Source organism: Lissotriton helveticus, chromosome 9, assembly GCF_964261635.1.
Source record: "Lissotriton helveticus chromosome 9, aLisHel1.1, whole genome shotgun sequence".
NCBI classification, from domain to species: domain Eukaryota; kingdom Metazoa; phylum Chordata; class Amphibia; order Caudata; family Salamandridae; genus Lissotriton; species Lissotriton helveticus.
The window spans coordinates 138,030,620-138,043,936 of NC_136070.1; the positions used below are offsets into that span (position 1 = coordinate 138,030,620).

Here is a 13,317-nt window from a genome sequence, read left to right on the forward strand (position 1 = left end):
CACAGGGCTTTTGGTTTTGAATTTTATTATCAGTTTAGATTCGAGACGTCACAGTCTTGTAATTCGATCCCCGCCTCTTTCTTCCTCCTTTATCAGAGCAATACCAGAATAGGTTACATCCTTCCATGTTTTGCCAGGGTGTGTCTTTAGATGCTTGGCAATTGCGTAATTGTGATCATTGTTTATTATTGCGCGAATATGTTCTAAAATTCGCTTCTTTAGTGCACATGTTGTTGATCCGATGTATTTTTTTTTTACCACAAAAGCACTGTAGTTGGTATACTACGAATTGAGAGTCACACGTGATTTTGTTTCTTATTTCAAATCTTCGGCCTTTTGGATCCATTAGGAACTTCAGATTTTTACCAATTTTACATGCCTTGCATGTTTGGCATTTTAAAAATCCCAACTGTTTTCTTTCCAGCCAGGTTAACGGCTTGTTTGACTGAAAGTGGCTATTTACAACTATGTCTTTTACGGACGGAGCTTTTCTGAATGATATCTGAGGTCTATCTCCTATCAACGGTCCAATGTCAGTATCTTTCTTAAGCACACTCCAGTATTTTGTTAGGATCTGTCTTATTTTAAAACTCTCTTTTGAATAAGTCAAAATCATTCGTGGTTGTTCATCATCACTTGGTCCTTCTTTCAATTGTGGTATCAAAGTCTCTGTTCTTGTTTTGTTTCTTGCTCTTAGTTCACCTTGTCTGATGTCGGTGGGTTTGTATCCACGATCACCGAAGCGTTTTCTTGTTTCATCAAACTTTGATTCCATTTCAACCTCCTCCGAACAGTTACGTCTCATTCGGAGAAATTCTCCATAAGGAATGCTGCGTTTCAATGACAGAGGGTGAAAGCTCGTCCCAAAAAGAACACTGTTGGTGGAGGTCTTTTTTCTAAAGACTGTCATTTCCAATTTGTTTTCTTTGATGTAGATCTTAGTATCCAGGAAATCAATCTCTTTCTTCTGAATATTGTAGGTAAATTTCAGACCTATTGTATTCTGGTTAAGGGCTTCAATGTAATCCACAAATTTTTGCCTTGGACCTTTCCAGAGGACAAAGAGATCGTCAATGAATCTTAACCAGAGTACCACATCCGTGGTATACTCTTCATATTGTTCTCCCCAAGCTATGGTCTTTTCCCACCATCCCATGGTGAGATTCGCATAGCTTGGGGAGAATGACACTCCCATCGCACATCCACATACTTGGGCATACAGGTTCTTGTTGAAAAGGAAAATGTTATTAGTAAGGCAAAACGTTATCATTTCAATTAGCATCTTTGTATGCCTTATCTCTGAGATTGGACGCTGTTGTAAAAAATATGTTATTGCCTGTAGTCCAATATCATGTTGGATTGACGTATACAGCGATACGACGTCTATGGTTACAAGCCAATATTCCTCATGCCAGTGGGTGTTCATAATGTTGCGAAGAAAATCCCCAGTATCTTTTATAAAAGAACTTAAGGAGGGGACAATTGGTGCCAAAAAGTAGTCAACATAAGAGGCTAAGTTTTCACACAAAGAACCACAACTTGAAATAATAGGTCTTGCCGGTGGATTTTTCAAAGTCTTGTGAATCTTCGGCAAGAAGTACATTGTGGGTGTCGTAGGATGTAATACTGTTAGGAATTCTTTTTCTTCCTTGTTAAATAAGCCTTTTTCATGCCACTCATTGATTTTCTTGTGTAACGTTAACATTATTTCAAAACCAGGATTTTTTAGAAGTAATTTGTAATTGTTCGGATCCGCTAGCTGCCTCTCCGCTTCCTTGACATAGTCTGTTTTATTTTGAATAACAATATTTCCCCCCTTATCTGCTGATTTGATTTCAATAAGGGGGTTTAATCGCAAAGCTTTCAATGCTTCTCGTTCTTGTTTGCTTATGTTCTCTTTTTTGGTTGTCACATTTGTCATTGATTCTAATTCTGCGATTATCAGATCATGATATGCATCAATTCGGTTCTCAGGATGTATGATGGGACAGAATTTAGATTTTTTCTTAAAGTTCGTTTTTGAATGTGATGCTAGCTGGATTCCCATGTCGGTAATTATTTGTGTGTTTGTCATATCTGTTTCTTCAGTTTGATTTTCCAACTGGTAAGCTGTTTCTAAACTTGTAGCATCATTTATAGTAAACATTTCCAATTGTGGTATACTCGTTTCTGTTACATTTCTGTTTTTTTTAGAAAAAAATTTCTTTAACTTCAATTTTCGTATATATTTATATACGTCGATGCGAGTTTCCACATCATCCTGATGCTTATCTGGACAAAAGGACAATCCTTTACTAATAACTGATGTTTCATGTTGAGACAGAATGTAGTCGGATAGATTTACTATTACTTTGGGATCCATTTTAGCAGGTTTTTTGTTTTTAGTATTTTTTTGAGGCTGTTCTGTTGCGCAGCGGAAACATTCGACTTCCTACTTCTCCTGGTTTTCCTCCTTGGTTTATATTCACTGTTTGTCCTCTTCCTCCTCCTCATGTCGATTGACTGCCTCTGCCTCGTCCTATTGTCTTTGGTATTTGCTGATCCTTGTATAGGATCTCCATCTCCTCTAAAAAAGAAAACTTTTTTGAGCCGGCCGCCATTTGTTCACCATCGCTAATATCAGATTCTGGCTCACTTACTGATGTTGCACTGTCTGAGTTTTGAGGTGTTGTCAGTTTTTGTTTTTTCAAAACCTCAAAACGTTTTGCGAAAGTGAAAATAGTTCCATTCTCAAAGTCTGATTCATCCCGCCTGAATTTTCGCTGTTTTCTTTCTTGTACTTCAGAGTCATGTTTATCAAGATTTTTATCCATTTGGGACCTCAGATTTTTAATTACCTCATCAGTTTCGCCAGAGTTCTTTATCAATTGCTCTGTATCCTTTATTTTAATGAGTAGGTCATCCACACTAATTTTCGCATTTTTGATTATAATGTGGATCATTCTTCTAGAGCATTCCATATTATTATGCCCCCACTCCTCGAGCATTTCTGGGGTTGTAGCTGGATGGTTGGGCAAGGTGAAAATTCGTAGACCTCTGGGTACTAATCCGAGTTCAGAGTACTTTTCTAAAGTTATTATTTCCCATCCTCGTGAGATTTCTTTACGAAGCAATTTTTCTAGTTGTTGAAAAAGTTGTTTAATTGTGGCATCTTTGCTCTTACTTGTAGCTATCTTGTTTGCGCCATCAGGTTGAGTTTTTTGTTTAGAGAACATACTTTCAGCTTTCTTTAGACGATCAGCTGCACGTTTTTCCATTTTGAAGTTAATGGATTTTTGAGGCCAAAAATGCTTCCAGTTTCTATTAAATGTGGTTCGATTAAATTGACTGTGTCGTGAACTTTTTGTGTGAGAAAGTCTTTATATTCGCATCCACAAAGGTTTCACTTGACACTTTGTTGCTTTGAGCACTATTTAAAGTGAGCGTTTGTTCAGGCTTTCATTAATATAATTTGTGTTTCCAAATACCTAGGATTTGAAGGATAACGCGATGTTGGGGCATCTCTTTGAATATGGCACTCAGCCGTTACTCAATCTTAATATGAGACATTTACTAAACAATAATGTTTTGTCTCCTATATAAAATTTCTTCATAAATGTATGAATTCATTTCATGAATGTTAGAAATGTTGCCCCGACTAGCCCGTGTAACATTATAAATAATCCGAAGAACTTGGGAACTGTTTGATAAAAACAAAACTGCAAAATGCCTACAACACCCATAATGCATCGTAACTGGCCAGGTGGGAGGTTGTGTATAAAATTGCAAAACAAACAAGGGACTATTGTTTGTATACCGTGATCAGGGACTGGAAAGTCCGAAACGCGTAGGGTGAGAGAAAACCTACTGAAAATAAAGCACTTAAACCATCTTTAAAGTGGTGCGCGGCGTCTTCTTTATTGAGGATTTTTGCTTTTTGGAATATATATATATATATATATATATATATATATATATATATATAACAAGTCCTCCCAGTGAAAGAAGGAAGCAGCCACACGGGGAAATACAACAGGAACCACTTTATTGGGCCATTAGCTGGGCATGATGCATTTCGGCTGTCTTAAGCCTTCCTCAGATACCGTTAATGTCCGGTTGTTGCCACACCCATGTTTGAAATAGTCCCACTTTGCTTCCATTGGTGCAAGCACAGTTAGCCCCTGGTCACATGATCGCCCATCTGCTGTAGCCAGTTTGTGACTACAACTCCCAGAGTTCTCCTTTCTTGGGAAGATGCTGTGCGGGGAACTTTCGTTGGAAATGATCGTCACAGTGGGCGTGCGCTTTGCGGGACTGAACGCGATGTGTCCTGTTGGCAGGGGTTCCGGTCAGGTAAGTGTCCTCAGTGCTCCCTCAAGTCCCCGCATACGTTCTAGCCACATTGAGCCGGATTCTGTAGGGCAATGAGCTGGGAATCAGTAAACCCAACTCTTCGTACAGTGACGAACTGCACCAGGCAGCAGCCCTTACTTCGCCTGCTCGCTGAGGCGGGCTGGAGCTGTGTCAAAACCTTGACGAGAAAAAACAGCTGCAGGAGCAGATACCAGTGAAAGATCCAGCCTGCTTTGTAGAACAGGGCCACTCGACACGCCTCTGGCTGGCGTGGAAATACGAAACAAGTCCTCCCAGTGAAAGAAGGAAGCAGCCACACGGGTAAATACAACAGGAACCACTTTATTGGACCATTAGCTGGGCATGATGCATTTCGGCTGTCTTAAGCCTTCCTCAGATGCCGTTAATGTCCGGTTGTTACCACACCCACGTTTGAAATAGTCCCACTTTGCTTCCATTGGTGCAAGCACAGTTAGCCCCTGGTCACATGATCGCCCATCTACTGTAGCCAGTTTGTGACTACAACTCCCTGAGTTCTCCTGTCTTGGGAAGATGCTGTGTGGGGAACTCTCGTTGGAAATGATCGTCACAGTGGACGTGCGCTTTGCGGGACTGAACGCGATGTGGCCTGTTGGCAGGGGTTCTGGTCAGGTAAGTGTCCTCAGTGCTCCCTCAAGTCCCCGCATACGTTCTAGGCCCATTGAGCCGGATTCTCTATGGCATTGAGCTGGGAATCAGTAAACCCAACTCTTCGTACAGTGACGAACTGCACCAGGCAGCAGCCCTTACTTCGCCTGCTCGCTGGGGCGAGCTGGAGCTGTGTCAAAACCTTGACGAGAAAAAACAGCTGCAGGAGCAGATACCAGTGAAAGCTCCAGCCTGCTTTGTAGAACGGGGCCACTCGACACGCCTCTGGCTGGCGTGGAAATACGAAACAAGTCCTCCCAGTGAAAGAAGGAAGCAGCCACACGGGTAAATACAACAGGAACCACTTTATTAGACCATTAGCTGGGCATGATGCATTTCGGCTGTCTTAAGCCTTCCTCAGATGCCGTTAATGTCCGGTTGTTACCACACCCATGTTTGAAATAGTCCAACTTTGCTTCCATTGGTGCAAGCACAGTTAGCCCCTGGTCACATGATCGCCCATTTGCTGTAGCCAGTTTGTGACTACAACTCCCTGAGTTCTCCTGTCTTGGGAAGATGCTGCGTGGGGAACTTTCGTTGGAAATGATCGTCACAGTGGACGTGCGCTTTGCGGGACTGAACGCGATGTGTCCTGTTGGCAGGGGTTCCGGTCAGGTAAGTGTCCTCAGTGCTCCCTCAAGTCCCCGCATCGGTTCTATCCCCATTGAGCCGAATTCTCTCGGGCAATGAGCTGGGAATCAGTAAACCCAACTCTTCTTACAGTGACGAACTGCACCAGGCAGCAGCCCTTACTTCGCCTGCTCGCTGAGGCGGGCTGGAGCTGCGTCAAAACCTTGACGAGAAAAAACAGCTGCAGGAGCAGATACCAGTGAAAGCTCCAGCCTGCTTTGTAGAACGGGGCCACACGACACGCCTCTGGCTGGCGTGGAAATACGAAACAAGTCCTAAGGAAGCAGCCACACGGGGAAATACAACAGTAACCACTTTATTGGACCATTAGCTGGGCATGATGCATTTCGGCTGTCTTAAGCCTTCCTCAGGTGCTGTTAATGTCCGGTTGTTACCACACCCACGTTTTAAATAGTCCCACTTTGCTTCCATTGGTGCAAGCACAGTTAGCCCCTGATCACATGATCGCCCATCTGCTGTAGCCGGTTTGTGACTACAACTCCCAGAGTTCTCCTTTCTTGGGAAGATGCTGCGTGGGGATATATATATATATATACACATATATCCATAGAATAACAATAGCATAGCAAAAAAAATCCATAGGAAGTATTGTAACATAGCAATCAATAGGATAAAACTTGTCACTTTACTAGCTCGTCCAAGTCATTAGATATAGTCCGAACTCCAGCCAATCAGGCGTCAGCACCCTCTACAACCTTCTCCCCAGAGGCTCAGAACCTCAGATTTCCTAGCACAAGTGTGACATAGGAGTCAAGTAAACGAGACGAGCCTCTGAGGGGAGGTGGGTCGGTCGCACGTGAATCTATGAAAGTCATCAATACTGGAGAACCACAGTTTACAGTTAAGTAACTTATGTTCTTCTCCAGTATTGGAGTCTCTTTCATAGATTCACATGCTTGAATCAGAGTAGATAGCAGTAATTCCAGAATTGTACATAGCAATTTGTATATCCTCATAGTTAATATATATATATATCCTCAATGGTTGGAGCGTGAGCAAGCCGTAAAGGCGAAACGCGTCGTTTTCCACTTGCCAATAAATAGTTTTTTTGCAAGTCAACCTGGGTGTCCCAGCTTTATCTCTACATTTGGAGGCAGTTTTGGAAGAAAGCAACTGGTATGCCGGTACCGGACTCGGACCGCCCGCGACAGCCCATGATCTTGCATCCGGCATTGGTGTAAAGAATATTACCTACTGGCGGTCGCCAGTAGGTATATATAGTTAGGATTTTTTCCCTATGGGATTTTTGAAAATTCTATGTCTAATAACTTTGGCGTTTGTGGACGGAATTGGATGACATTTTCTGGAAAATGGAACATTTTGTTTCTGAGCAGCCCCTGAAAATTTGGGGGGTGTTCGTCCAGGGGGGGCCGAGAAAAAAGGGGGGTCCCAAAACGTGTTTTTAACATTGAGTTTTCCATAGGGCGGTTGGCCTCACTTTTAGCCCGAACGGCTGAATGGATTTGCACGAAACTTGGCAAAATTGTAGGGACTGGTAGCCCGATGTGCCTTTTGTAGGTCTCAATATATGTGCTCCAGTGGATTTTGAGAAATTAACGTTTAAAAAAAGATATATATCTGTAACAGCGGACCGGGCAGCTCCCCGGTTCGCGGACCGGGGCGCGTACCAGAACTTCGCGTAGCGAAGCTGATTGGCTCTCCGGCGTCTGTCAACATTCTAAACAGTCCGGAGCGGCCGCCATCTTGTCTCTCGGTAGGATCGAGAGACAAGAGGAGGCCAAAACAAAGGGGGAAATAACCATAAGGGGGCATAGTAGATCCTCCCTGACCCCCTAGGTTTAATGTGGAGGCTTTAAAAGGGCCCCGTGGGGCAAAAAAATAATAATAATTTTTTTGTTTTTTTGCGTGGGTAGCGCCCGGTCCGCGAACCGGGAAGCGTTCTGGGCAGCGTACTATAATGAAAAATGAATGATAGACTTTTCAAATACTGTATGTTAATTGATTGTTGGTTTTGTTGATTATTTTTTAATTTTTTTATTTTTTAAGCAATTATTTATTATTGTGATTGTGTTTCAAAATTTAATAACATTTCTAACATTTAACTAGTTTATGAATTACATATAAAAATGATTAAAGACTCAAACAATTTTTTAATATTACATATAATTTTATTTTTCAGATTGTTTTTCAAAATTTAATAGAACGTCTAGCATTTGACTGTCCGATATGTCCTCTTGTTGAGTGAACATAAGTTCCCACATTTGACCGTCATCATAATGGAGTAAATGATCGACAGATTCTACACATTGAAGTAATTCATAGTCCCGTGACTCATCCATGAATTCTAAGTCATCAATGGGTTCCATAACTTGCTCATTGTTGCTGTCCAGAACAATTTCGAAGGAAACATTCTGCTCACCTTCCATTTTATTGCTGTAATTTGCATAAAAAATAAATATATCAGTAGTGATAGGGCACTGTTGGGTTTAAGTTCAGACAGGTACTTGTGAGTTTATAACAGAGAAGTAATCTATGGGCACTGTATGGTTTCAGGCGTGAAGTAGTACTATTAAAAAGTGCCTGTGAAGAAGCCTAAGTAAATTCATAATTATACCACAGAAACCTAAATCAATCCATAATTATAATAAAGAAGCCTTTCTCAATGTCTAACTCTGACAGAGGGATAGTATATAACTATCTGAAAATGTTTTCAAATTTATAAAATAATATCTCACCTTCTAAAAACAAGTTTAAGTTGTGAGTGAAAATGATCTTGCAATGTAATTCAGGAAGTAGTAGTCAAAATGGCTGTGTTTTCTTCTCTTCCTTTATATATATTCAGGTATATAACCAATCAAATGTCAGGTAAAAAAAGTAGAAAATGAAAGTAACATTTTCATTGGTTGTCAATTCCAACACTTCAGATGTGTTTTGTGAAGTAATTTACCTCAGGGTATTTAGAGAGGTCTACAGGCTAAATGGCTAAATGGAATTCCAATCAAATTTGTGAAAATGGTAGGGATTGGTATGTAGTATGAGCTAATCTATATTTGGTGAAATTGTCTCCAGTGGCTTTTCTGTGAACTACTTTCCCACTTTTTTTGATGGTGCGCTTCCCAGGGAGCGACCCGGTACGCGAACCGTTGAGCGCCTCGGTTCGCGGACCTTAAGCGTTCCGGGAGTCCACCATTTTGTGTTTCGGTCGAATTAAGATACAAGATGGAGGGTAAATAATGTTCAGAATGGGTAGAAGGGGGCACGGTAGAGTTATCTTGACCCCCTAGGTTTTGTGAGGGTGGCTGAGGAGGCTTATATGTGCGAAAAAAAAACATTTTTAAAAAAAATTTCGCGAGGTTAGCTCCCGGTTCGCGTACCGGGTAGCGCCCCAGGGAGCGTACTTTGTTGAAAATTAGTGAAAAATGTTAAAGTAAAATAATAATTGTGAGTGATTACATGTAGGGTAGCTCTGAGAAGAGCTTTTGGGTTTATGGTACATTTAGGTACTTATAAGTAGGTACCAATGCACATTCTTAAATTCAGAGTGAAAATTCTGTTGCCCTCATCTGAGAAGTGAACTCCATCTCCTCTGTAGATATCTTGCATGTAGTAACGCAAGTTATTGTTGTACAGGGAGCCCATTCCATGGTCTCTCATGTAAGCTGAAACAGATTTGTTTACATGCTTCCTCGACTTCTCAATTTGTGGACAAAATTGCTTGGACCACCTCCATTTCTGTCTTTGGCATATATTTGAATATACCAAGACAGTCTGAGGAAAAAGTGCCATTAATTGCTCAAAGGTGTCCTTTAAAAGCATTTCCAGACCTACACCAGTCAAAGTGCCCAAGTCATTACCTCCACAGTGCACAATTAACAGGTCAGGTTTGGGCAAATGCATAAAGGTTTTCACCAATGGTATCAATTGGTGACATTTTAATCCTCTGTGGCCAAACCACTTAATTTCCACATCTTGTAAATTGAGGTTAGGTAAATTCCTGTTTTCAACGTACCTTTGAGCCCAGTGAATATAACTATGTTCCACAATCCAGACAGAAAACATGGTGAGAGAAGGTTCTCCTGCAGTCAGATGAAGTGTGGCAATGAAATGGCAGTTGAAAAAATGAGAGTGTAAAATGAAAAAAAACTGTGGAGTTTCTGTGTTCATGAAGCAGTAACAGTGATTGGTGGATTTTGATTGCTGAAAACAGAAAGTTAGGGTGCACAGATGTGTTCTTTGAAAGATGTATTTTGAGTGGTCAATAAAAAATCATTAAATGAAAGAATGCACTGGATATGCAGGTGCACTGAGAGTTCAGAGTTCAATTGCAACATTGTTGTGTGAACTTGCAAACAACAGAGGTCTTCCAAGAGGTGGTTGCCATGCAGATAAGGCAGAAATGGCAGAGGGGGGATGGGTTTTCATTTGAAAAAAAGTGAGGGAAGACTTTTGATTGGGTGACATGAGAGATATGTGTGAAGAATTACAGCATTTCTGTGCTTTTGATAGCTGCAGACTCTGGAGTGCATACCTTTTGCTCTGCTGAAGACAAATTGGTGTGTTTCTGAGACTGTTTTCAAACTCAAAGTATTTGCTAAGGTGAGAAAATATTTCTTTAATTTAGATAGAGAATAGTGTGCTTTAAGGAGAAAATTATGAATTATGTGGCGCAAATTGCTTGTAAATATGCTCCCACCTGTGCATGGAAAATTTAGATTTTGAATGTTTGTGTTACATAGCCATGTTAAAAGTGACCCAACCATGCAGGAAAGGCAATCAAAAAACGCTTTTATGTGTCTTAAGGACATTTTAAGTAATTTTCCCATGTGCAGTGTTTTGAAATTATGATTTGAAAATCGTTTTTGAGGTAAAGGAATTGTTTTTAAATTTATGACAAGGACATAATGGTGTATGCTTCTTTATAAGGCAATTGACTGTCCCTGATGTTATTTTTCCCATTTTAATGTAAGACTTTTCTCTGTGGCGCAAATTGCTTGTAAATATGCTCCCACCTGTGCATGGTAAATTTAGATTTTAAATGTTTGTGTTACATAGCCATGTTAAAAGTGACCCAACCATGCTGGAAAGGCAATCAAAAAACGCTTTCATGTGTCTTAAGGACATTTTAAGTCATTTTCCCATGTGCAGTGTTTTGAAATTATGATTTGAAAATCGTTTTTGGGGAAAAGGAATTGTTTTTAAATTTATGACAAGGACATAATGGTGTATGCTTCTTTATAAGGCAATTGACTGTCCCTGATGTTATTTTTCCCATTTTAGTGCAAGACCTTTCTCTGTGGCGCAAATTGCTTGTAAATATGCTCCCACCTGTGCATGGCAAATTTAGATTTTGAATGTTTGTGTTACATAGCCATGTTAAAAGTGATACAAACATGCTGCAAAGGCAATCAAAAAACGCTTTTATGTGTCTTAAGGACATTTTAAGTAATTTTCCCATGTGCAGTGTTTTGAAATTATGATTTGAAAATCGTTTTTGAGGTAAAGGAATGTTGTTAAAATTTATGTGCGCCATATGCCCCCAAATTTCTTTTTCAGGGGTGCAGCAGGGTGTTATTGAGACACCCCTGCAGCTTTGGAAAAATTCCTAATTTGCGATGAGCAAATTGTTAATCGCAAATTGCACCTTCATTTATATGAGCCTCCTAGCCCATGGAAATGAATGGGTAATTTGCAATTAGCAATTTGCTCATCGCAAATTTGGAATGGTAAAGAATCGCTATTTATTCCTTAAAATTCGCTATTTTGGAAATGCAAAATAGTTATATGATACATATGGCGGTTGATGTCTAAGAAGATAAGAAGCTTAGGGATACATTTATGATGACTGGCGCAATGAAGTTGACATCACTTACTTCATTGGTAGAGCTTTACATGTATTATGTCCTCTGTATTCTTCATCAAGCGTAACTTTAATCTGCAATCCTGAGTAGGCCTCACCTTAAACAAACCTCTGGATAGGCCACATCTTATTGTCATCCTGAATTAATCATTTAAAATGCTAGGGACAGATTTATGATAGGTGTATGCCTCTTTTGCGCCACTTAGAAAACACTGTCCATGGGGAAATGACTTAAAATGTCCTTAAGACACATGAATGTGTTTTTTTAAAACGTTTGCAATTTTTTTGGGTCACTTTTAACATGGCTATGTGACTCAAACAGTCAAAATCTAAATTCGCCATGCACAGGTGGGAGCATATTTACAAGGAATGTGCTCCATGGGGAAAGGTCTTATAATGTAATATGGGAAAAATGACATCAGAGACACTGAAATGCCTTATAGAGAAGCATACACCATTATGTCCTTGTCATAAATTTGCAAACCATTACTTTTCCCCAAAAACGATTTTCAAATCATAATTTGAAAACACTGCACATATGGAAATGACTTAAAATGTCCTTAATTCAAAATTTGCTATTCCTTATTTTGCGATTGCACTGAAGGATTTGCAAATTTTACGATTCCTTAAATGCAATGTATCAAACAAAAAATATGTAAAAAATGATATTAAGGATTTGGAAACTACCACCAACTTCTAGTTTGTGGTAATTTGCGAATTCTTTTCAAAAAGCATTTTTTTTTAAAAAACAAAAGGTCCCATATGACGCCCATGCATGCCCTTAGGGCATGTATGTGTGCCATATGCCCCCAAATTTCTTTTTCAGGGGTGCAGCAGGGTGTTCTTGAGATACCCCTGCACGCTTGAAAAAATTCCTATTTTGTGATGAGCTAATTGCTAATCGCAAATTGCAACCTTCATTCCTATGAGCCTCCTAGCCCATGGAAATGAATGGGTAATTTGCAATTAGCAATTTGCTCATTGCAAATTAGGAATGGTAAAGAATTGCTATTTATACCCTTAAAATTTGCTATTTAGGAAATGCAAAATAGTTTGATGGTACATATGGTGGTTCATCTGTAACAAGATAAGAAGCTTAGGGATACATTTATGATGACTGGCGCAATAAAGTGGACATTACTTACTTCATTGGTAGGCCTTTACATGTATTATCTCCTCTGTATTCTTCATCAAGCGTAACTTTAAACTGCAATCCTGAGTAGGCCTCAACTTAAACAAACCTTTGGATAGGCCACACCTTATTGTCATCCTGGATTAATCATTTAAAATGCTAGGGACAGATTTATGATAGGTGTATGCCTCTTTTCTGCCACTGTGCGTCACTTTTATGATGCAGCGGCGGTGCTAATTTGCAATTAGCAATTTGCTCATTGCAAATTAGGAATGGTAAAGAATTGCTATTTATTCCTTAAAATTTGCTATTTAGGAAATGCAAAATAGTTTGATGGTACATATGGTGGTTCATCTGTAACAAGATAAGAAGCTTAGGGATACATTTATGATGACTGGCGCAATAAAGTGCACATTACTTACTTCATTGGTAGGCCTTTACATGTATTATCTCCTCTGTATTCTTCATCAAGCGTAACTTTAATCTGCAATCCTGAGTAGGCCTCACCTTAAACAAACCTCTGGATAGGCCACACTTTATCGTCATCCTGGATTAATCATTTAAAATGCTAGGGACAGATTTATGATAGGTATATGCCTCTTTTGTGCCACTGTGCGTCACTTTTATGATGCAGCGGCGGTGCAAAAGATTTGCTATGAGGCGACAACATTACAAATTGATGCATTTAGGCAGATAT

The 13,317-nt window shown here is 39.9% G+C and overlaps 1 protein-coding gene across 2 annotated transcripts in view; it reads left to right on the forward strand.

The window, feature by feature from the left end:
- Positions 1 to 13,317, forward strand: part of SPTBN5 (spectrin beta, non-erythrocytic 5) — a 2,054,098-nt gene that overhangs the window by 1,356,833 nt on the left and 683,948 nt on the right. The gene's annotated exons all lie outside the window — the stretch shown is intronic.